We start from the raw sequence: 17,847 nt of genomic DNA, 5'->3' as shown, positions 1-17,847 counted from the left end.
CCATCCACCTATTGAAGGACATTTTGTTTGCTTTCAGGTTTTAGAAATCCTATCTAATAAAAGGGTAATATGCAAATTAACAGGCACTCCACAACAAATATGGCGGTACCCATGGCCACAAATATGGCAGCGTCTGCCGGAGCCACGGAACCAGCAGAAGTGGGTGGGAGACTAGGCTTCCTTCATGGCTAGACGACTAAGGAAGCCAAGCCTCCTGCATGCCCAGGCCAGCCCCTGAGGGAGACATGCAAGGAGTGAGCGAGGTTCTCTGTCTGGGGTTCCAAATCCACCATTGGTTCCTTTCACTGCTGATTCCTCTCCTGGCAGGTATCCTCCACGCAAAAGCCATTCAAATATGTCCGTGCAAATATGTCATGTCTTAATGGGTGAATCCTAAACCGAATGGGTGTCACACCTGGGCAACCTAACTCCCGTTAGAAAAAGGCCCTGGGAGAAGGATTTAGGAATCATGAAGCCATCTGACCTTCTTGGTCTCTGGAACTGCTGTCAAACATAGGCAGTCTGAAACCCTCCCAAACACCACTTGAGCTAAACCTGAGAACCAAGATGTTTTCAAGGCCCAAAGTTGATGGGGGTAAGGGGGCAGGGGAGCAAAGCAAGCAGAGCAGCCAACTCAACCAAAGACGCAGGAGCCTAAGACAATGCAGAGAAATGTCCTGGCCACCGATGCTCTCCGCAGAAGTGGTGCCCACACCCAGCTGGGCCGAGGGAGTGTATACATGGGGAATTTAAGGCCACTGGCAAGAGGGAAAGTCAAGGCATGCCTAAGAATTTTTTGTAAGCGTCCCACAGTCGAGAAGCAGAGTCAGAATCAAGAAGCAAAGTCTTACCTCAGGGCTGGGGTGTTTAAAAGTATCTAAAAATAGCAGTTCCATCGCCGAGTCCACTGCCATGTTTGCCGCACACTGGAGGCATGCAGAGGACTTTCAGGGCAGCCCTATAACCTCCGCGGCGTCATCGACAATGGCTCCGGCATGTATAAGGCCGGCTTTGCTGGGGATGATGCCCCCTGGGCCATGTTCCCGTCCATCGTCGGGCGCCCCCGGCACCAGGGCGTCATGATGGGCATGGGGCAGAAGGACAGCTACATGGGCGATGAGGCCCAGAGCAAGCGTGGCATCCTGACCCTCAAGTACCCCATCGAGCACGGCATCGTCACCAACTGGGACGATGTAGAGAAGATTTGGCATCATGCTTTCTACAATGAGCTACTGACTGAGGCCCCCTGAACCCCAAGGCCAACCGTGAGAAGATGACCCAGATCATGTTCGAGACCCTCAACATTCCCACCAGGTACGTGGCCATCCAGGCCGTGCTGTCCCTGTAAACCTCTGGCCACACCATAGGCATCCTCATGGACTCTGGGGACCCTCCCCTACGCCCTCCCCTACGCCATCCTGCATCTGGACCTGGCAGGCCCGGACCTAATGGGCCTGGACCTGACCGACTACCTCACCAAGATCCTCACGGAGAGGAGCTACGGCTTCACCACCAGGGCGGAGCGGGAGATGGTGCGCGCCGTCAAGGAGAAGCTGTGCTACGTCGCCCTGGGCTTGGACAGGAGATGGCCACGGGCTGCGTCCTCCTCCTCCCTGGAGAAGAGCTACGAGCTGCCCGCAGGTAGGTGATCACCATCGGCAACAGCGGTTCCGGTGTCCAGAGGCGCTCTTCCAGCCCTCCTTCCTGGGCATGGAGTCCTGCGGACCTCTACGCCAACACGGTGCTGTCTGGCGGAACCACCAAGTACCTGGGCATCGCGGACAGGATGCAGAAGGAGATCACGGCCCTGGCCTCCAGCACAATGAAGATCAAGATCACAGGCCCGCCGGAGCGCAAGTACTTGGTGTGGATGGGCGGCTCCATCCTGGCCTCGCTGTCCACCTTCCAGCAGATGTGGATCAGCAAACAGGAGTAGGACCAGTCGGGCCCCTCCATTGTCCACCGCAAATGCTTCCAAACGGACTGCGGGCAGATGCGTAGCCTTTGCTGCATGAGTGGATGAGTCTCCGTTTGCCCTGGCAAAGGCACACCTCATGCCGGCCCCGAAACCGGAACGCGCCTTAAAAAGAAATTGTCCTTGAAGCCTGTATGGGAGCTCAGCCTGGATTGTAGGCCTGGTTGCTGATGTTGACCTGTATTCAAGTTACCTGTTCACTTGTTCGATGCCCTGTACATACCTTCCATTTAAACCCCTGTATAGGCTGAAGTGGATAGGTTGGTTGAGCGTGAGCGTGGCCACTTGGTGGCTGAGACGGGAACGTTTCTGCAGGAGAAACCCAGTGGCCCCAGGAGCCCGCAGGGCCTCGTGTGTGCGGGGCACTGGCCTGTGGGAGCTGCCCTTTCCAGGAGCTCTTGAGTTTGGCATGGCCCTGCCCCCTGCCCCCGATACTGTTACCATTCTGCCCTGCCATCCGACGGGGTGGGGTTGGGAGGGTCCGAGCGTTGGGACCCATTTTCCTTTTTTTAATTGATGTTCCTGCCAGAACACCTGGGCTGTTACTTGCCTTGAGTTGGAAAACAGTTTGCATTTCCACCTGTAAATCTTCATCCTTTTAATTTATGTAAGGTTTTTGTACGCAATTCTTGAAGAAATGACAAATTTTGGTTTTCTACTGTCACGTGAGAACATTAGGCCCCAGCAACACGTCATTGTGAGGAAAATAAAAGTGCTGCAGTAAAAAAAAAAAAAAAAAAGAGCCTTTCTAGGGCTGGCAGGAAAATGCAGCAATGAAGGAAGAATAATGTCTTAAAACAAAGAGGTTGGTGTTTTTTTTCTCATCAGCAAAATGTGAATATTACCTAAACCACAGACTTTGCAAGAATTAATTGAAATAAAATTCCAGAAATTGTATAACAGCCAGGCTGAAGTGGATAGGTTGGTTGAGTGTGAGCGTGGTCCTGTGCATGGAAAGGTTGCAGGTTCGATTCCAGGTCAGGGAACATACCTGGCACATATCTGGGTTTCAAGTTGGATCCCTGGTCAGGGCTCCTAAGGAAGGCAATTGAAGGGATGTTTCCTACATTGATGTTTCTCTCTCTCTATCCCTCTCCCTTCCACTCTCTCTAAAAATCAATGGAAAAATGAATTAATGCCATATCTACAAATGTGGATAATCTAAAAAGAAAAAAAAAAGAAGTAGGGGCCCTAACCAGTTTGGCTTAGTGGATAGAGCATTGGTCTGTGGACTGAAGGGTCCCAGGTTAGATTCCGGTCAAGGTCATGTACCTTGGTTGCGGGCACATCCCCAGTTGGGGGTGTGCAGGAGGCAGCTGATTGATGTTTCTCTCTCATCGATGTTTCTAACTCTCTATTTCTCTCCCTTCCTCTCCGTGAAAAAAATAAATAAGATATATTTAGAAAAAAAGAAAAACAGGGTTGAATATGTACTGTATAATTTAAAGCATGTAAAATAATATAACTTTTTAGGGGCATATATGTTATTTATACTAATAAAATACTAATAGAAGGGTAATATGCTAATTAGACCAGACATCTTTTGGACATCCATCTGGATGTCCTTACGGACAAAGCCACGGTGGTGGGGGCCAAGGCAGAGGCCGTTAGGGGCAATCAGGCTGGCAAGGGAGGGCACTTAGGGGCAACCAGGCTGGCAGGGGAGGGCACTTAGGGGCATCCAGGTCAGCAGGGGAGCAGTTAGGCGTTGATCAGGCTGCCAAGGGGAGTGGTTAGGGGGTGATCAGGCTGGCAGGCAGGCAAGCGGTTGAGAGCCAGCTGTCCCGGATTGTGAGAGGGATGTCCGAGGGGTCCCAGATTGGAGAGGGTTCAGGTTGGGCTGAGGGACACCACCCCCCTCCCCCTGCACGAATTTCGTGCACCGGGCCTCTAGTTATAAATAAAGCTGCTATAAACATCTGTGTTCAGATTTTGGTGTGGATATAAGTTTTTCAGTTCCTTTGAGTATGGACTGTAATTGCTGGGTCTATATGATAAGACAACGTTAGTTTTGTAAGAAACATCCAGCTGTACCATTTTTATTCCCATCAGCAGTGAATAAGAGTTCCTGTTGTTCTACATCCTCGGCAGCATCTAGTGTTGTCAGTGTCCTGGAGATGGGTCATTCTAATAAGTGTGTAGTGCTATCCCATTGTTTTAATTTATTAACTATTTTTCAGTGTACAGTTCATTAGTGTTAAGTATATTCACATTGTTGTGCAACCATCTCCAGAACTTCTTCATCTTGCAAAACTGAAACCCTTTCCTCATTGAACAAGAACTCTCCACCTCCTCCCCTTAGCATCTGGCAATGATTATTCTACTTTCTATTGTAATGAGTTTGATTGCTTTTGATACTTCATATAAATAAAAGTATACAACATTTGTAGTTTTGTGACTGGATTATTTCACTTAGTATAATGTCCTCAAGGTTAATTAATGCGTAGCATGTATTAAAATTTTCTCCCTTTTAAAGGTTGAATAATATTCCATTATAAGTACCACAGTTTGTTTATTCATCCATGGACCTTGGGTTGCTTCCATCTTTTTCTATTATAAATGATGTTTTTAGGTATATGAATGTACAAATAGAACTTTGAAATACTGTTTTTGATTCTTCTGGGTATACATTGAGAAGTAGTATTGCCGGATCATATGGTAATTCTATTTAAATTTTTTGAGGAACTGCCATATTGTTTTCCATTGTGTCTGCACCATTTTACATTCTCATCAACAGTGTACAAGGGTTTCTATTTTCCACAACCTTGCCAACACTTGTTATTTTTTTTAATAGCAGCCATAGCAACTTACTTTTTAAAGCATCACTTATACTAATCTATCATCTTTCCTTTAAAGTGTGCAAATTGCAGTTCAAAGGAGAAGTGATTGCTTTAATAGCAACTAAAGGTTTGAAACCCAGGTTTTCAGAATCCAAGTACAAAAGCTCTTTGTACTACAACAGGCTCTTCACAACCTATCAGACAAAAACTATTAGAAACAGCAATCAAAATTATCTTAAAATAAGAGAGCTCATTAGCGTAGGTAGCTACTTAAGGAAGAGAGAAAATGGAAGCAGACATTAAGCCGATTCACTAGGAAGCCACAGTGTTCACAGGCTCCTCAGGGGACAGACACATCCTCCGCTAAGGGTACTTAACCCCCAAAGGAGTCAGGCAGAATCAGCTACCTGCTGTTAGCGGAGATTACCAAAGGAGGGATAAAACACGAGGGAAATTCCTTTGCTAGGCACATGTACAGTAGAAGCCAAGACAGTGCAGGTAAGTGCATGCTCAGTAGAAAACAGATGATGCAGCAAAACTTAGAGTCTTGCACACTTGGAGCCAAAATGGTGACATAAAGGGGCAGAGTTTAGCCTGGAAACATTTTGGAAAAGAATGAGATTGGATAAGGGCACGAAACCGTAGAAGGTCCAGGAAAGGGATTGGTTAGGGGGAGGGTCCAGGACAAGCCCAGGAAAACCCTGGAATCATGTTGGGTAGTTTGAAAGAAAGGCTGCTCATTCCCTAAAACCAAGAAAATATATGAAGGATTATCAAGGATCTTGGAGCAGTTGCTATTAGAGCCTGCTTCCCCTCAGTATCCCAGAGGGTGTGTTTCTCTTCATCCCAATAAATTTTGTCACTCTGCTTAAATGTCTCCCACGCATGTGCCCTTTGAAATTACTTTCTTGCGACACTGCAAAAATCCTTTTTCACTGGCTACAAGATGAAGCACTGGAAGTATGATGAAGGAGGTTTCTATTCTTTAGTGTTTTGCTTGGATCTGTTGTTAATATTGTCAAAAGGAAGAAATCAGTTTTGTTTTGTTTTGAATATATTTTTATTGATTTCAGATAAAGGAGAAGGAGAGAGAGACAGAAACATCAGTAATGAGAGACAATCATCACTAATCAGCCACTCCCTACAGGCCCCACACTGGGGATCGAGCCCACAATTCAGGCATGTGCCCTGACTGGGAATGGAACCATGACCTCCTGGTTTATAGGTCAACACTCAACCACTGAGCCATGCTGGCTGGGTAGAAATCAGTTTCTTTCTTTAAAAAACAACAACAATAAAGTTTGACCTTTATTAATATGCACACATTAGCATTATCTGATTTACATAGGTGTTAGGTAAGGTGCTTGAGTAGCCAATGGGGAACAATCTCAGATCATTATAAAACTGGAGACATCTTCTGTTCCCCTCTGAGGATTTCCAAATAAACATTAATTATAACAGCACCAATTTAGGATGATGAATACAGAATTTCAGCAACCCTGACATTATATATAATCATTTCATGAAATTCAGAATAAAGTAATTTTTTATAGCTTCTTGAAGATACATTTTTTTTGTGTGTGAAAAAAAACACCTACAACTACATTCTTTCTATAATTCTCAGGTATACTTCTGCAGCATAGAATTATACCTATAGTTTCACATATCACTTTGTTTATGTCATTTGCATGAGGGTCCTAGATTAGTCCTGGCACATAAAGGTTAATCTCCCTGGCTTTATATTTTGGGTACAATGTGAGAGAAACTGCTAAATGTTTACCTGATGACAGGCTTTCTGTTTTTAATTATGGAGGTAAATAAGATGATAAAAATGTTACGCAGGCCTCGGTACTTCAGCATCTTAGAGTTTCTTTGTGCTTTTCTTGCTTGGTATGCAAGTTAATTTTAAGCATTCTAAAAAACCACTGATCATGGAAAATTTAAAAATAACACTATAAGAATATTGTGCTGAGTAAACAGCCACAGGTCAATGAGAGTCATGTTCAATTCATACTTAATGCCTCTTCACAATATTACCTCAATTTTGAGAATGACAAATATGAAGAAGAGAGAAGTCAGGAGAAGACAACACCAAACAAATCCTAGATACTATTAGCTAATCAATGAATTCATTCATACAAAGAATATTTATGAAGTGCCCATTATGTGCCAGGATTGGTATAGGACACTCTAGTACACTCATAGAAATAATATAAAGATGAAAAGACACCATTCAAGTTCTAAAAGACCTTAAAAAAATCCCTATGATGCAATAGTTCTCAAATTTTAGCTTGCATTGGATTCAAAATAGAGGGTTTATTAAAAAAAAAAAATTGCTGGAACCCACCTCTACAGTTTCTGATTCAATAGGTATGGGTGTGGATTGGAGGAGCAAACATTTACATTTCTAAAACATTCCTGGAGGATGTTGATGCTACTGATCCTGGACCAAATATTGAGGAGAACTACAATTTTAAGGGAACTTTTATAGCAGCAAAAGAAGATCCTAAAGCTTAGATATCTTAATTTGTTTCCTTATATGTGAAAAAAAATTTAAGTTTTAGACAGGCAGCTGAGGCTATACTTAACAAAAGCCCTAAAAGGTAACTTCAAAGGAATATAATAATTAGGCTTCTAAGATTTATATATAAGTTTATATGCAGGAGCTGCCCCTGGTGGTCAGTGTGCTCCCACAGTGGGAGTGCCACTCACCTGACCGATGGGCACCAGACACCAGGCTCATGGCTGGTGAGCACAGCTGCGGCAGCGTGAGCCCCTCCCCCATCTGGACTGGGACCGGGATTGGGACTGACATCAGGACTGACTGGGCATGAGCCTGCAGCTGCTTCTACAGCCGCTTCTTGGTCATGGGCACGCCAGTATTGCCCTCAGAGCGACAGCGAGCCTACTGAGTGGTGGCGGCAGCAGGTGCAGTGGGGCGGGCTGAGCAGGAGCAGCACAGTGCCCCGCCCGGGCTTGGGCTCCTCTCTGGCTGCCTGCCACTTTGCACACTACTACATCCCTCGGGGGATGTTGGACTGCTGGTTTCAGCCTGATCCCCGCAGACCATGAGGAGGGACCCCACCGGTGCACGAATCCGTGCACTGGGCCTCTAGTTATATATAAAATTTAAAAGATAGAAATAAAGAAATGGAACTTCATGAAACCATTTTGGAGATTATGAATATTTAGTATACTGTCAACAAAAAGAAATACCTGGTAAGGAAAGTGAGACACAAGTAAAACTATTCAGTGAAAAAAGAAACATTTCAGATTAAAATATATGTATAAAAAAACAAGGGCTCATGTAGAGATGAAACTGTTATTGGAGAATTGCACAGGTGAAATTTCTCCTTTGCTAGTGGAAGTGGGATTGTTACAATATCTTGAGAAAAATAATTTTCTAAGATTCATACAGAAGGATGGTTGATTTTTATTTGCATAGAATTATATCCCTCGTGTTGCAAAGTCCCATTTCCCTCAAACCAGTCCTAGAAAATGTGCAGCTGGGGATTCAGCAGAGCTAGAAGCAAAGCCAGTGCCTAGAGTTTCTCTTCTATGGTAGAGTTGAGTCTGGCACAGAATCAGGCTAATCCCAATCCATCAGTCCATTGTGTGTGGGGTCCACGTGGCAGTGGGCCATGTGGGTATGTCCAGAGTGTGAGAGCACACCCCCTGCAACAACAGTCCCAAGAGAGCAAGAGGGCCAAGAGAGAACTCCCTTTTTTCAGGAGCTAATGTGTCTCAGATTTTGTGCCCTTGCAGTGGCCACACCTATTCCGGCCAATGACCTGCTCCCAGGTGTGACTGACAGATAATTACCTTTCCTATGTCATTGAGACCTTATTGGGCATGCATCTATTCTTTCTTCATCTAATCCCTCTCCCTAGGGATCTGCAGGGAACAGACCTGGAGAGTGTTAAACTGCAGCTTTCTGGCAAAGCTGTACAACTTGCATGCTTATATTATATGCCTTCCCTTTGCTCCTTTCTTATTAATTAATCAATAACTGGGTTAATTACAATGGCATTGAAGCCACATAAATATTAGAGAAATAATAAAAGGAAAAATTTAATGATTATTCTGTAACATTAAAAATAATATAACACACCATGACCAAGTTGGATTTATTCCGAGGATGCAAGGTTGGTACAATATCTGCCAATCAATGAACATGATACACCACATAAACAAAATGAAGGGTAAAAACCACATGATCATATCAATAGATGCAGAAAAATATTTGGTAAAAACCAGCACACTTTTATGATAGGAATTCTCAGAAACGTGGGGATAGAGGGAACATGCCTCTATGTAATGACGGCCATATATGACAAAACCACAGCCAACATCACTGATTGGGTAAAAATTAAAAGTGCTTCCTCTAAGATCAGTAACAAGACAGGATGTCTGCTTTCATTATCTTTATTCAACATAATGCTGGAAGTTCTGGACACAGCAATCGGACAAGAGAAAGAAGTAAAAGGCATCCAAATTGGAAAGCAGGAAGTAAAACTGTCATTTTCGCAGATGACATGATATTGTACATAGAAAACCCTAGAGACTCAACCAAAAAGCTACTAGATCTAATAAATGAATTAGGAAATGCAGCAGGATATAAAATTAATATTCAGAATTTGGTGGCATTTTTATACACCAATAATAAATCATCAAAAAGAGAAACTAAGAAAATGATCCATTTACTATTACAACAAAAAAAAGGTGCCTAGTGTTACTGGACCGGCCAGCCTGAAGCAGATCTGCCTCAGACGCCTGTACTGTGTGGGTCCTTGACTTTGCGCAGGAAAGATTTCACAACACGGGTTTGAGAGCATGTTTATTAAAGCTGGGACAGTGAAACAAAGGAAGGAATTAGGCAGAAGAAACAACAGGGAGAGCCCAGGCGGGGCTCTGCTTTGGCCCCCTAGCAATGTTATTGGAAAGAAGTGAGTCAAGGCGGGACTGCTGTTAGCTCAGTGGGAAGTCAGGGAAAAGGGGGCCTTGGAGACAGGATCAGGGGGTGAGCCCGGGTCGAGCTGCTGCTGCCCACTGCTACCCCTGGTTGCAAGTCTCATGGGGACCCTTAGAAATAGATAGTTCCTGCCTGGGAAGGGGAATGGGCGTGCTCCAAAGCGAGAGCATTGAGTCTTTGCTCTGAGGGCTTTGTATCCTTTTTTTTTTTTCTTTTTCTTTTCTGCAGGCAAGAATCTTAGGGGAGGTTTTGGGACAATATTCATTAGGTGCAGTTTTAATATGCTGATGCATTGAAATGAGTGTGTAGAAGTTTGGGATTATTCTTTGGTCTGTTTTACTGTTATCTTAGGTCTGTCTGTCTTTAATGGATTTTTGTTATTTATTCCCCGACTTCATCTGTCCTTGGGTTTAGCTGGCACAATGGCATGAATTGAGTCTTTGTTCTCTATTTTTCCCAGGCCAGGGTGATTCAAGGTATGCATTTTCTGGTTAGAGAGGAAGGTATAAAACTTGTTCTCAAGTGTCCTTAGTTAGGGGAGATAAGGTCTTGCAATTCACAAGCTGGCTGTAAGTTGCTCAAGTGTTTGGCCTTGTTTAATTTTCTTGTCTCAGTTTCCCCATCCCACTTGCCCAGGAATTTCCCTAGCTTCTAACTATCTTGCCACACCTAGGAACAAATTTAACCAAAGAGGTAAAAGACATGTACTCATAAAACTACAGGACATTGAAGAAAGAAATTGAGGAAGGTACAATTAAGTGGAAGCGTATACTGTGTTCATGAATTGGAAGGATTAACATAATTAAAATGTATATACTACACAAAGCAACCTATAAATTCAACACAATTCCTATTAAAATACCAGTGGTATATTTCAGATCTAGAAACAATATTCCAAAGCTTTATATGGAAACAAAAAAGATCCCAAATAGCCTCATCAATTTTGAGAAAAATGAACAAAGTTGTAGCTATCACAATACCTGATATCAACCTATAATACAAGGCAATTTTAATCCAATAACCTGGTGCTGGCATAGGAACAGGCACATAGGACAATTGAACAGCACAGAGAGCCCAGAAACATACCCATGCCCTTATGGTCAGTTAATATTTGGTGAAGGAGGAAGAGCATACAATGGAGTAAAGACAGTCTCTTTAATAAATGGTGCTGGGAAAATCAGACAGGTACATGCCAAAAACAAAAATCAAAAAACAGGAACTAGATCACCAGCATACACCATACATAAGAATAAACTCAAAATGTTTAAAAGACTTAGATGTAAGTCACGAAACCATAAAAATTCTAGAAAAAAGCATTGGTAGTATGATCTCAGACATCTCTTGTAGCAATATTTTTGCTATATTGCAATATTTTCCCTACCAATATTTCTCCTAGGGCAAGGGAAACAAAGAAAAAAATAAACAAATGGGACTACATAAGCTTCTGCCCAGCAAAACAAACAACCAAGAAAATGAAAAGAGAACCCACTGTAAGGGAGAATATATTTTCCAATGATATATCTGATAAGGGGTTAACTTCCAAAATATATAAACAATTTATACAATTCAACACCAGAAGACAAATAATCCAATTAAGAAATGGGCAAAAAACCCTCAGTAGACACTTCTCCAAAGAGGGCATAGAGATGGCCAATAGACATATGAAAAAAAATTCTCAATGTCACTAATCATTAGAGAGATGCAAATTGAAACCACAATGAGATATCACCTCACACCTGCCAGAATGGCTGTCATCAATAAATTAACAAATAACAAGTTCTGGCAAATATGTGGAGAAAAGGAAACGCTTTGTACTGCTGGTGGGAATGCAGACTGGTGCAGCCACTGGGGAAAACAGTATTAAGTTTCCTCAAAAAGTTAAAAATGGAACTTTCTTTTGACCCAGTGATTCCCCTTCTGGGAATATATCCCAAGAATCTCCAAACACCAATTTGAAAGAAAACATGCCCATCTATGTTCATAGCAGTGTTATTTACAATAGTCAAGATCTGGAAATAGCCCAAGCGCCCATCGGTAGATGAATGAATAAAAAAGCTGTGGTACATTTACAAAATGGAATACTACTCAGTCATAAAACAGAGTAACTCTTACCTTTTGTGACAGCACCGATGGACCTGAATATTATAATGCTAAACAAAAGAAGCCAGTTAGAGAAAGACAAATGTCACATGATCTCACTTATATGTGGAATCTAATGAACAAAATAAACTAATGAACAAAATAGAAACAGAGGTATGGATACATGGAACACACTGACAGCTGTCAGAGAGGAGGGAAAAATAGGGGGACTGGATCAAAGAAGGTGAAGGGATTATCCAAGGGATTAAGAACATATATTCGTAACCCATAGATACAGATAACAGTGTGGTGATGGCCAGAGGGCAGGGGTGGGTGGGAGCTAGATGGAGGTACGCAAAGGGCTGGAAAATGGGGATATATGTAATAGTGTCAACATTAAAAATAAAGTTATAAAAATGATATAACAGAGGACAAAATAATTCACATGTATTTTTATATTATAAAACAGCAGTTGTATTTGATTTTAAGAAAATGTTCTAGTTTTCCATGGGTTGGTTTTTTTATGGAACCTTTTCAGTTGCTTAAAGATAAAATTCATTTAGTGTTAAGTAATGATGGATTCACTTCTGTATTTCACTGTACATTCAACATAGTCAAAGTATAAGCAATGACTTGCAGTGATCAAGAAAGATCCTAGTATAATACAATCGAGTGTAGAAATAGCAGGAGTGCTTAAAACTAAGCAAATGGTGGGTTCTGTAACATTCTTTTTTTTGAAGGTTTCAAGGAATATTGACGATTAAAACTCATTAATTTGTACTCATAATGTTACTGAGATGGAGTAGCCAAGTATTTATCGCTATATATTTAATATGGATATACAGAGGTATGGAGATTTCCTGATGCCCAAAAGACTTGATACTTAGAGGAGATTTAAAATCAGTATGCATGCCATAGCTGTTTTTGCTCAGTGGTTAGAGCATCAGCCCTTGGCCTGAAGGGTCTCGGGTTCAATTCCCAGTCAAGGGTAGCAGGTTCGTTCCCTGCTCCCAGTCAGGGGGCATCCGAGAGGCACCGGTTGATGTCTCTCTCACATCGATGTTTCTCTCTCTCTCCCCCACCCTCTTCCACTCTCTCTGAAAAACAATGGAAAAAATATCCTCAGGTGAGGATTAACAACAACAACAACAACAACAACAACAAGCAGTACCCAGATTTTGTTAACAAAATTTGTTTTAATTTATTTACTTTGTGCTGTTTATTTTTATTTGTTTAAGTCTAGCTTTAAACACCAGATCACATTGTTTTTCTTATGTAAGGTTTTTAGCAGCCTTTATTTGGGAAGGAATTTCCGGGGATTTAAATTTTTAAATTTCTATATAACTGAGTTAATCTTCATGTGTAGGTCCTGCAGGCAGTTTTTTGTGAGATTCAAATTTTGTTACGGGTGATGTGGACTCTCAGTTCTTGAGTTACACACACACACACACACACACACACACACACACACACAGAATTCAGAACCAAGAACTCAAGAACTCTAGCACAAGAGGAAGTTTAATTGGCATGCAAAGTGAAAGTACACTTGAAGAGGAGATTCCAGCAGGCTCTTAAGAGAGCTGTTCTGGAGTGGTTGGCAAAGGCTCTTAGCCTGGAGAGACTGCTTCCTTCTTCGTCTGTCCCATTTGGTTTTGTCCCATCACCTTCTCTCCTTGTTGGGGAGTAGCTTCCCATATAAGGCTCTTTTGGGGTTTGCCATCCTACCTGTTACCCAAAATTCCCCTTGATCCTTCTCAAGGGGTTGGGGGTGTCAAAACCACAATAACATGCTAGGGAAGGAAAAGGTCACCCTGGGAGCAAGGTTCTAGCCCACAGGACTTGTTTTCTCAAGTTTTACCTGTGGCCTGGCACCTGAGATTTTCAGCTCAGTAATATTTAGTATCCGGACTATCATTCCTGCTCCGCTCATGACTTTCATCATTGTTAAATCTCCCACTTAGTGGCATGTGAGAGTACTAGCCTTCTTTCCTATTTTGCCTGGTACTTTCATGCTAATAGAGTAAATATCACTGAATGGTGACACAGGTAGGCTCTGGAATCAAGCTTCCATGGTTCAAATCTCAGCTCTGGCATTTATTAAGTTAGTGACCTTGAAAAGAGTATTTAATTTTTCTGAGCCTGAGTTCCCCCATCTATAAAATGGAGGTTTGTAGGAGCTGGTTCCAAACTGATGGCAGGTCAGGGAACTGCAATAAAGCTATCTGGAACCAAGACAATCTGTTAAGTTAAAAAAAAAAAAGAAAAGAATTTTTTTGTGAAGCACAACAGGAATTTTGTTGGCTCTGAAAAGTGACCAAGTGAGAATCATCTAAAGCTTTAACATGGATGGCCTTCTGAGAGGACCATCCATTGATTTAGTTTGCAAGTTTCTTAAATATGGGATCAGTCCTAATCTAATCTAGTAGGATATTTCATCGGGTTCTGGATTTTGTTGAGGTACTTGGAGGTTTGGGCCAAGTATCCCTATAGTTCTTTATAGTTAAGGGTCCAACTACTAGAAGTGACAAACACAGCCAGTTCAACCACAGAGCAGAAAATAAAGTTGTACTAGCCTTGTAATAAAGGATACATGTCCAACTGTGTAATAAGCAGACAGAAGCCAACTGCAGCCTTAATTAGCTAAGTTTGTAATATGAGTGATAGAAATGACAGGGAATACAGGAATTTTGGGGGGGAGTTTTTGTATGTTTTTATACTGAAAGAATGCTAAGATGTTAATGTGTCAATTATAAAAGTAAACTTATTTTATTTCTTAATTAACAACATGTAGGTTAAAGTTTGCATATGATTGTATTAATTCTTAGGTGCACAAAAAAATAAAGGTTTCTTGAGGGGTTAATTTTTCTAATAAGTTATGAAGTAGCACAAATGTGCACTTTACTCTCACTTGATTGACTCTTGTAGCGTGCTCATTAAGAGAAGTTATCTTTGCAAAACAGTCAAGGCCTTCTTCAAAACCTCTTTTGAGGGATTTACTTGCTCAGATCTTTATTTCTTAATAGCTTAGCTGTTTTTTTAATTTCACTTTTATGGATTCCATGAAACCTGTATTTTTTTTTAAATTTCAGTTTCACTGATAATTATCATGTCATAATTTTTATAAGAAAATGGAAAAGAAATGAAAATGATGCATAGAATAAAAGCTAGTGTGAAGCAGAAATTAGTTTTTGAGTATGAACTAATTTTATACTCAAAATTCTGGTCACTTCCTTATTTTTGTGTCATAATACTTTTGCTTGCCTATGAAACCATGTAAAGTTGAGAACTTGAATAATAAATATATGGTTAACAAGGATGGCCTGTGTAATTTTGTTGTCCATTCAGGCAGGAGTTTTGTCCTTCCTAATGTGATTATTTTTTCAAACCAAATATTTCTAAAAGAGAAAGAATATCTACAGTCATAGATAGTGTTCATAGTATAGTTATTTGCCATATATTATAGAGTTGATATGCCTTCAGAGAGTGAGGACACCCAACTGGATGCATCCCTAAAATGGTAAATCTGTTCAATGGTTGGTCTGCTATGGTGGCCAACAGATTTCCTCCTCTGGCATATTGGTCTGGGGACACTTAGTAGAGTAGATTCTACTTGGGATCATGAAGTATAGATTTTTTTTTTTCCTATTTGTTGCTCCCTCTCTGCCAGGAGAGTCGGAAGGAGCTCTCAAAGACTTCAGCGGCTCCTACAGAGGGTAGATGCTGGGTGTCTAAGCAGAAGTTCTGACAGTAGCTGCCCTCCCTCTGGAGGCATTGGTGGATAAAGCTCCCTCTAAGCAGACTTACTCACTCTTCCTAGAACAGGTCCACAGGAGAGGCTTGTTTTTAATTTAGGCTTTGAGAACATTGGGTTTTTCTGGATTTAAAATCCAGAATGAATATTGCTAGAGTCTGTATTCCTTTGTGGGCATAATGTTAACTTGGTGTCAACATTTTTAAAGTGTGCTCTCCTAAAGCACAGAGTAGAGAAGATGGCAAGGTAATGCTCATATTGCAACCAGAGCAGGGTTTCTCAACTTCAGCATAACTGACATTGTGGACTTGACAATTCTTTATGGTGGGAAACGGTCCTGTGCAATGTCGGATGTTTAGCAGCAACCCTGGCCTCTGTTTACTAAATACCTATAACAGACCTTTAGTCATGACAATAAAAAATTTCCAGATGTTGTTGAATGCCTCTTGGAGGGAAAATGGCCCCGGCTGAGACCCATGCTAGACAAATATTGAGAAATCCTTTTGGTTGTATCTTCAAAATATGTTCAGATTCCAATCACCTCTCAACACTTCCGTTTTCTTTTCCTTTTCTTGGTTAATTATATTTTCCCCATCACCATTTACACCCTCTTCCACCTTCACCCACCTCTGCAACCCCACAATAACCACACTGTACTCCATGTCCATGAGTCTCCTTTCGTTTTTGCTCAAATCTTCCACCTTCCCCCCACCCACCAGAGCTATCTGCCTGTTCTCTACCTATGAGTCCTTCTCTGTTTTGCTTGTCAGTTCAGTTTATTTGTTAAATTCCACATATGAGTGAAATCATAAGGTACTTGTCTTTCTCTAACTCGCTTATTTCACTTAGCATAATGTTCTCCAGGTCCATTCATGCTGTTGCAAAGGGTACAATTCTCTTCCTTTTAATGGCTGAGTAATATTCAATTGTGTAAATATACCACAGCTTTTTTATCTACTTATCTACTGATTGACACTTGGGCTGCTTCCAAATCTTGGCTATTGTAAATAAAGGTACAATAAACAGAAGAGTACAGATATTCTTTTGAATTAGTGTGTTCCTTCAGATAAATTCCCAGACGTAGAAATGCTGGATCATAAGGCAGTTCCATTTTTAATTTTTTGAGGTAACTCTATACTGATTTCCAAATTGGCTGCACCAATCTGAATTCCACCAACAGTGTGGTAGGGGTTTCTTTTCTCCACATTCTTGCCAACACTTGTTGTCTGTAGATTTATTGATCACAGACTTTCTGACATGTGTGAGGTGATATCTCATTATGGTTTTAATTTGCATTTCTCTGATGATTAATAATATTGAGCATCTTTTCATGTGTCTATTGGCTATCTGTATTCCTCTTTGGAGAAAGTGTCTATTCAGGTCTTTTGCCCATTTTTAAATTGTATTGCTTGCTTTTTTTTATGTTGAGTTTCATAAGTTCTTTATATATTTTTTATATTAACCCCTTAACAGATGTATCATTGGCAAATATGTTCTCCCATTCAGTGGGTTGTCTTTTCATTTTGTTGATGGTTTTCTTGGCAGTACGACAACTCTTTAGTTTGATGTAGACCCATTTGTTTGTTTTTTTCTTTTGTTTCCCTTGAACTATATCAGAAAAAAATATTGCTGTGAAGTTAAGGAAAAGAAAACTTGAGAGTGAAATATCACAGAGAACATTTTGATGACAATTGGTAATGTTCTATTAAATAGCAAGAGCCCTATAACACCAGAGAATTTGAATGTAAACTGGGACTACTCAGAGAGGTTCTGAAAGGTACAATTCTTTTCCAGTGAAGGGAGATAATGTCCTGTTCTTTATTCTTTCTGATATAATATTACAAACTTCTCATTTTTCAAGGATTCTGTGAAATATCATCATTATTTTTCTTTTACTGTCTGCTTTTTGGGCATTTCCTTTTGGGAGGGAATGCAATAATCTGACAGCATATGGCTCATACACTCTTAACTTTAATCTCCTGTTGGAGACCAAGTGTAGCTTTTTCTCTAGGCTTTTGGCTTGGAATAACTTTTGCTGCCACAGAAAATAGTGTAATCTCTCATAGATTTTTCCAGAGGTAAACCTCCTCTAATAATATTAAAAAACTTGATTGTTAAAGAAAAATGTAATTTAATAAGAAGCATGGCCCATAAGTCATTTGTTAAAGAAATTCATTAATAAAATACATTTTCCCACATTAGAGATTCCATAAGTTGTGATTAAGGTCTTTAGCATGATGCTCTCCAATTCCATCCATGTTGTTGCAAATGGTAAGAATTCCTTCTTCTT

At 41.1% G+C, this 17,847-nt stretch overlaps 1 pseudogene; it reads left to right on the top strand.

Annotated features, from left to right (window-relative positions):
- The first annotated feature begins 980 nt into the window (after nucleotides 1-980).
- Nucleotides 981-1,962, top strand: LOC103295942 (actin, cytoplasmic 2-like; annotated as a pseudogene).
- Nucleotides 1,963-17,847: the final 15,885 nt, after the last annotated feature.

The sequence above is a fragment of the Eptesicus fuscus genome, chromosome 14, assembly GCF_027574615.1.
Source record: "Eptesicus fuscus isolate TK198812 chromosome 14, DD_ASM_mEF_20220401, whole genome shotgun sequence".
NCBI classification, from domain to species: Eukaryota; Metazoa; Chordata; class Mammalia; order Chiroptera; family Vespertilionidae; genus Eptesicus; species Eptesicus fuscus.
This window is presented reverse-complemented; position numbering and strand designations above follow the sequence as displayed.